At 49.2% G+C, this 6,347-nt stretch overlaps 1 protein-coding gene across 1 annotated transcript in view; it reads left to right on the top strand.

Moving 5' to 3' along the window:
* The first annotated feature begins 3,102 nt into the window (after window positions 1-3,102).
* SH3RF2 (SH3 domain containing ring finger 2) overlaps window positions 3,103-6,347 on the top strand; it is a 113,944-nt gene continuing 110,699 nt past the window's right edge. The window contains exon 1 of the mRNA XM_039910239.1: window positions 3,103-3,418. The gene's annotated coding sequence lies outside the window, so the exon portion shown is untranslated. The remainder of the gene's footprint in view (window positions 3,419-6,347) is intronic.

Genomic DNA, 6,347 nt, shown 5'->3' with positions numbered 1-6,347 from the left:
TACCTCACCTATAAAAGGGGAATTATATCCTCCTCCCTCTGATTTAGACAGCGAGCCCTTTTCAGAACAGCGACTGTGTCCAACCTGAGTATCTTGAATCACCCCCAGAGTTTAGTTCGGTGCTTTGCATATGGTAAGAACTTAACGAGTACCTCGATTCATGTTATTATCCTCATCTTCCGTCCCTGATCTATTTTTCCTCAGAACCTTCCCAACGAGGTCCGCAAAAAACACCTGGCCCAGTAGTCCTCAAACTCAGAGTCATCTTTGATCCTTCTCCATCGTCTCACCTCTCACCTTCATCCTTCTCTAAATTCTGCTTTTTCCTCCATGTATTTTCCAGATCTGCGCCTTTTTCTCCACCCTTCCTGTCACCACCCTAATCCAAGACCTGGATGCCTCCCTGCTGGATCTACTGCATCAATCTTACCGGCCTCCCTCCTTCCCAGCCTCTCCCCCTTCTCAGTCTCTCCTACACTCTGCTGCCCGAATCGTCTTCCTAAAATATCACTCAGAAAGCATCATTCCCCTTTTCAAACACTTCCAGTGGCTCCTCATTCATCTCTACATCAACCAGAAACTTCCGACCTTTGGATTCCAAACTCAACCCACCTGCCCCTCCCCTTACCATCTTGTTCTCCTGACTCAATATACCCCAGCTCACATTTGCCTCTCCTCCCCAGCAAACCTCCAAACTGTATGTCATTCTTGTCGTCTCTCCCTCCTCCAACAAATTGTGCAGGACCTTCTCCCTGCAAGGAACTCCCTCCTCTCTCCAATCCTCCACACCATCAACTGTGGTAAAAACTCACCTCCTCCTGGAGACATTCCCCAACTACTTCCCATCTTCCTGATCACGAGTTCCTATCAGCTAGAGAAGCAGCGTGGCTCAGTGGACAGAGCCTGGGCTTCGGAGTCAGAGGTCATGGGTTCGACTCCCGGCTCTGCCGCTTGTCGGCTGTGTGACTGTGGGCGAGTCACTTCACTTCTCTGGGCCTCAGTGACCTCATCTGTAAAATGGGGATTAACTGTGAGCCTCACGTGGGACAACCTGATGACCCTGTATCTCCCCCAGCGCTTAGAACAGTGCTCGGCACCTAGTAAGCGCTTAACAAATACCAACACTATCCTTAGACCTCGTGGGAATATCTGTTGGATTAGCCCATTTTCTTTTTCCTCCTTTGGTTTTAAGCAGTTGTATTTCTGCTTTTACTCTTGTTCCTAACTCTTGTTTCTTACTTTTTGTTCTTTTGCCTTCACTTGCATTTTAGGTTACCAGGACCCTAATACAGGGCTCGGCACATAGTAAATGATCAATCAATCAGTCATGATCAGTGATCAGACAATCAGTCAGTAAATCAATCAGTATTTATCCAGCACTTCCTGTGAGCTGAGCACTGTAATAATAATAATAATAATAATGGTATTTGTTAAGCGCTTACTATGTGCCAGGCACTGTCTTAAGCACTGGAGTGGATACAAGCAAATCAGTTTGGACACAGTCCCTGTCTCTCTTGGGTTCACACTCTCAATCCCCATTTTACAGATGAGGTAACTGAGGCACAGGGAAGTGAAGTAACTGGCCCAAGGTCACACAGCAGAAAAGCGATTAGACTGTAAGCCTGTCAATGAGCGGGGATTGTCTCCATCTGTTACCGAATTGTACATTCCAAGCGCTTAGTACAGTGCTCTGCACATAGTAAGTGCTCAATAAATACTATTGAACGAAGTGGCAGAGATGCACCAGAACCCAGAAGCAGCATGGCTCAGTGGAAAGAGCACGGGCTTAGGAGTCAGAGTTCATGGGTTCTAATCCCAGCTCCTCCCCTTGTCTGCCGTGTGACTTTGGGCAAGTCACTTAACTTCTCTGTGCCTCAGTTCCCTCATCTGTAAAATGGGGATTAAGGCCGTGAGCCCCACGTGGGACAACCTATTTACCCTATATCCACCCCAGCACTTAAAACAGTGCTCGGCACGTAGCAAACGCTTAACAAATACCAATATTATTATTATTATTACTATTCTGACTCCCAGACCCACGCTCTATCCACTACCCCATGCTGCTTCGAGTACAGTAAAATAGAGTGGAGGATGCAATCTCTGTCCACAAGGAGGTTACAGTCTACAGGGGAAGTATACATTAATAACAGATAATAATAATAATGACACTTGTTAAGTGCTTACTATGTGTTAAGCATTCTTCTAAGCACTGGGATAGATATGAGATCATCAGGCTGGCCACCGACTCTGTCCCACATGGGGCTCCCAATCTTAATCCCTATTTAACAGATGGGGTAACTGAGGTGCAGAGAAGCTAAATGACTTGTCCAAGGTCATACAGCAGGCACGTGGTGGAGCTGGGGTTAGAACCCAGGTCCTTCTCACTCCCAGGCCCACTAAGCCATGCTGCAGCCTAGTATTAGGATATGACATAGGTGTTGTGGAGATGGGGTGAATATTAAAGTAAGTGCTCAATAAATAACGATGATGATGATGATGAAGAGAATCACGACGATGTTGATGATGATGATGCTGCTGATTTCAGCAGGCTTTCTTGAGGCTGGATCAGAATCCCAGCCCCTTGCCCCGGGGCCATCCCTGGTCCCGGGAAACTGAAGGAATACTCCAGTTGAGCTACCTACCGTTCCCTACGCAGAACTTTCTTCCATTTCCACCTACGTTCACAGCCTACTTCCTGGAAGCTGCCTCTGAAATGCCAAATGCAGTTTTGTAGGAGGAAAAGGAGGACACAGCACAGAGCAAATAGCTTTCGAGATTCGCTTTTAGAATTTTAGAAACAAGCTGGCCAGGAAAAAGGCTTTGGCGAGATCTTACTTATGATTTCGAAGGGATTCTCCACGTGTTGTTGAAATCCGATAATAAGAGTTCATTTGTCACCTTGCCCTTGGACTCTAGGACTCTAGGCATTCTTCATCTTCTAAAGAGAATCTCACCCGCTCCACTTCCTGATGACACCGTATTTTGGTTTGAGGGCTTCCTCGGGATTTCACTCATCACTCTCCTTCTCCCTCCCCGCCCCCTCTCCTCCCAGTTTCCCTGTTGGTTTGGATTTTGCTATGAAACTATTCCCGTTTGAGAGTAGGAGTAAACCCCTCAGTGAGCTCAGAGTCCATTTCTAACCACCCGGTTCATCTGTAAATGTCCGCGCCGACCACATCGTTTCAGATCGGAGTACCCTCTCTGCGTTTATCACGGCAAAGGTCACAGGCCGACCGGGTTAACCCTCTGCTGCTAAAGGGCAGGTCCCCGCAAGCCAATGCAGCCCTGATGGAATAGACCATCTCGACGCCGCCGATATTAGATGGTTTCAGCTCTGGAAAGCGGTCCCCGTAGGGCATCGGGACGAGGAAGAGACGGGAACTGAGATGAACCTTGGTCTCTACTTGGGGCACCTTGGGTATGTATGGGGCTCCTGGACCATGAGTGAACTTTTAAAAAGCTTGGGGGGAGCGTTGGTCCTCGGGGAGGGGCATCCCCAAACATTAGGTGAAGGGAAAGGCCGGTCTTTCGGGAAGTGGGCGGTTTGGGGATTCGAAGAAGGGGAGGGTGGGAATTGAGGACTGGTATTTCCTGGGGGTGAAGGTTGGGAGAGCTCTATATGGATGAGAGGCACACGCCCATTCCTCCCCTCCTGCCCACAGCAACTCTTTTCCAATCCCCGCCGCACTGGTTGCCAGGAGTGGCCCAGGGGGTAGGTAGCAACCGTGGCCACAGTGGGGAGCCACCGGGGGAGGGCGACATCACGGGCACGAAGAGGGCAATTAGTAGCGCCTGTAGAGACGAGGGACAGAAGTGTGGAGATTGCTCTTGGCCTAGTGGAAAGAGCACGGGCCTGGGCGTCAGAGGACCTGGGTTCTAATCCCAGCTCTGCCAGATGCTTGCTGTTTGACCTTGGACAAGTGGCTTCACTTCTCTGTGCCTCAGTTCTCCTCTTCTCCCTTCTACTTAGACTGCGAGGTCCATACGAATCAGGAACTATGTCCGACCTAATTGATTTGTATCTTCCCTAGCACTTAGAACAATTTTTGACATCTAGTAAGTGCTTGAATACCATAAAAAACCCACAAGTGGCACACCTGCCAGCCCTCTCCCCGTCTCCCATTGGTGCCTACCTTCGGGGACCACCCTTATCCTCACACTGCCCAGGGGCAAGTGAAGAAAGATGGTACCACTGAAATGACAGCCAGGATCCTAAGATGACTTAAAGGGAGGGGAAGAGGAGGGAAGGAAGAAGCAGGTTTTGGATTGCACCAGAGTTGTCTTAGGGAAGATTGTAAGTCAGTCGTATTTTAATGCATCATATTTATAAAGCACATAGATTGTGCCAAGTGCTGGGGTAGGAACCAGATCATCAGATCAGACACCGTCCTGGTCCCACACAGGGCACATCATCTTAGAAGGCGGGAGAGCAAGTATTTCCTCCCATTTTGCAGATGAGGAAGCAGAACCACAGAGTGGTTGAGTGATTCGCCCCAAGTCACACAGCAGGCCAGCCACTGAGCTGGGGCTAGAATCCGAAAGTCCTGGCTTCGAGTTCCACACTCTTTCTACTAGGCCACGTTGTCCCGCCGACACATCACATCTCACTCTCAGCAGCACCGTCTTCAACACTCTATAGATCTCTATTTCTCCAGGGGTGGGACTTGGGAAAAATGTGATCTTGGCTCCCTCATTCGTTTAGGAGAAAGATGCCTTTTACAACTTCTCCACATCGTTGGGTAAATTTATGGAGCAACAGTTACGCAACAGCTTAGCCCAACTGTCTGCTTTTGCATGGGCTTGCCCTAAACCGAGTAAGATTTAATGGTGTCTTCCGCCGGTGACTTTTGAGGAGGAGAATTTTCCCGAGTAAGTCCTTTAGTGGGCAGGGATCGTATCCACCGAGAGTACTGGACTCTTCCAAGCTCTTAGGATGGTGCTCTGAACAGGGTAAGTGCTCCATAAATACGAGTGATTGAATTCATCGGGAATTCATCAACAACTGAGACTTGACTGGCAGAAGGCAGAGGATTAGCCGTGACTCAACCCATCAGTCAATCGATGGGATTCACTGAGTGCTTCCTGGATTTTCTACCTCTGCGGCTTACTGCGGTCAACAATTCTCCTTGGCCACATCGACTGGGCTTGAGCCTCACCATCTCTGAGTGGGCCAGCCTGGGAGTAGAGGCAGTGCGGTCGATCAGTTAATCGTATTTATGGAGCACTGGCTGTATGCGCTTGGGACGGTATAATGTAACGATATAACAGACACGGTCCCTGCCCACAACAAGCTTACAGTCTAGAATGGGGTGTTTCCTCTCCCATCGCGTGCCCCTTCCGTGATGGAGTTGGAGCTGAGGTGGGGGTGGGGAGGAAGAGATTACACTTGTACCACCTTCGGTGAGATATTAGGGGTATGTGGAAAGGAGGTATTAGGTCACACTCTCTTCCGGTGCAGAATAATAATAATAACAATGGCATTTCTTAAGCACTTACTATGTGCCAAGCACTGTTCTAAGCACTGAAGGGGAGGAGGCGATTGTGGCATGGGAAGGGGAGGGATGACGGGGCCTTCTGCCAACAACACAACCTCTCCTCCATTGGGCTGAGTAAGCAGCTGCCCAGCTGGGTGGTGCTGAGCCCTGACTCTGGCAAAAAAATTCCTGGGAACGGATGAGTCCGTAAGGGTGCCCAGGACCCGTGCCCGCTTTCCCCGGGAGAGCCGCAATAGGCATTAATAACCCCAGGAGCAGCTCCAAAGGGAGGATTAATCAATCGATCATGGCATTTATTGAACTCTAACTACATGCAGAGAACTATGCTAAGCACTCGGGAGAGTACAGTACAACAAAATTAGACGACATGTTCCCTGCCCGTAGTGACCTTACAGGTTCGAGGGGGAGACCGATATTACTATGAATAAATAAGTAATTTTTAATATCTAATTTAAATGTACTTTCGTAAGTGCTGAGGGGTTGGGGGTGGGTGAATATCAAGTGTCCAAAGGTCACAGAGCCAAGTGCATAGACGAAGCAGAAGGGAGAGGGAGCTGGGGACAAGAGGGCCTCGTCGGAGAAGGCCTCTTGGAGGAGATGTGACCTTAATGTGAGAAGCAGCGTGGCTTAGTGGAAAGAGCGAGGACTGGGGAGTCAGAGGACGTGAGTTCTGATCCTGCCTCCGCAACTCGTCTGCTGTGTGACCTTGGGCAAGTCACTTGACTTCTCTGAGCCTCAGTTACCTCATCTGTAAAAAGGGGATTAAGACTGTGAGCCCCACGTGGGACAACCTGATAACCCTGTATCTATCCCAGCACTTATAATAGTGCCTGACACCTAGAAAGCACTTAA

Source organism: Ornithorhynchus anatinus, chromosome X1, assembly GCF_004115215.2.
Source record: "Ornithorhynchus anatinus isolate Pmale09 chromosome X1, mOrnAna1.pri.v4, whole genome shotgun sequence".
NCBI classification, from domain to species: domain Eukaryota; kingdom Metazoa; phylum Chordata; class Mammalia; order Monotremata; family Ornithorhynchidae; genus Ornithorhynchus; species Ornithorhynchus anatinus.
The sequence above is the reverse complement of the archived record's forward strand: the minus strand, read 5'-3'. Positions and strand labels throughout refer to the sequence as shown.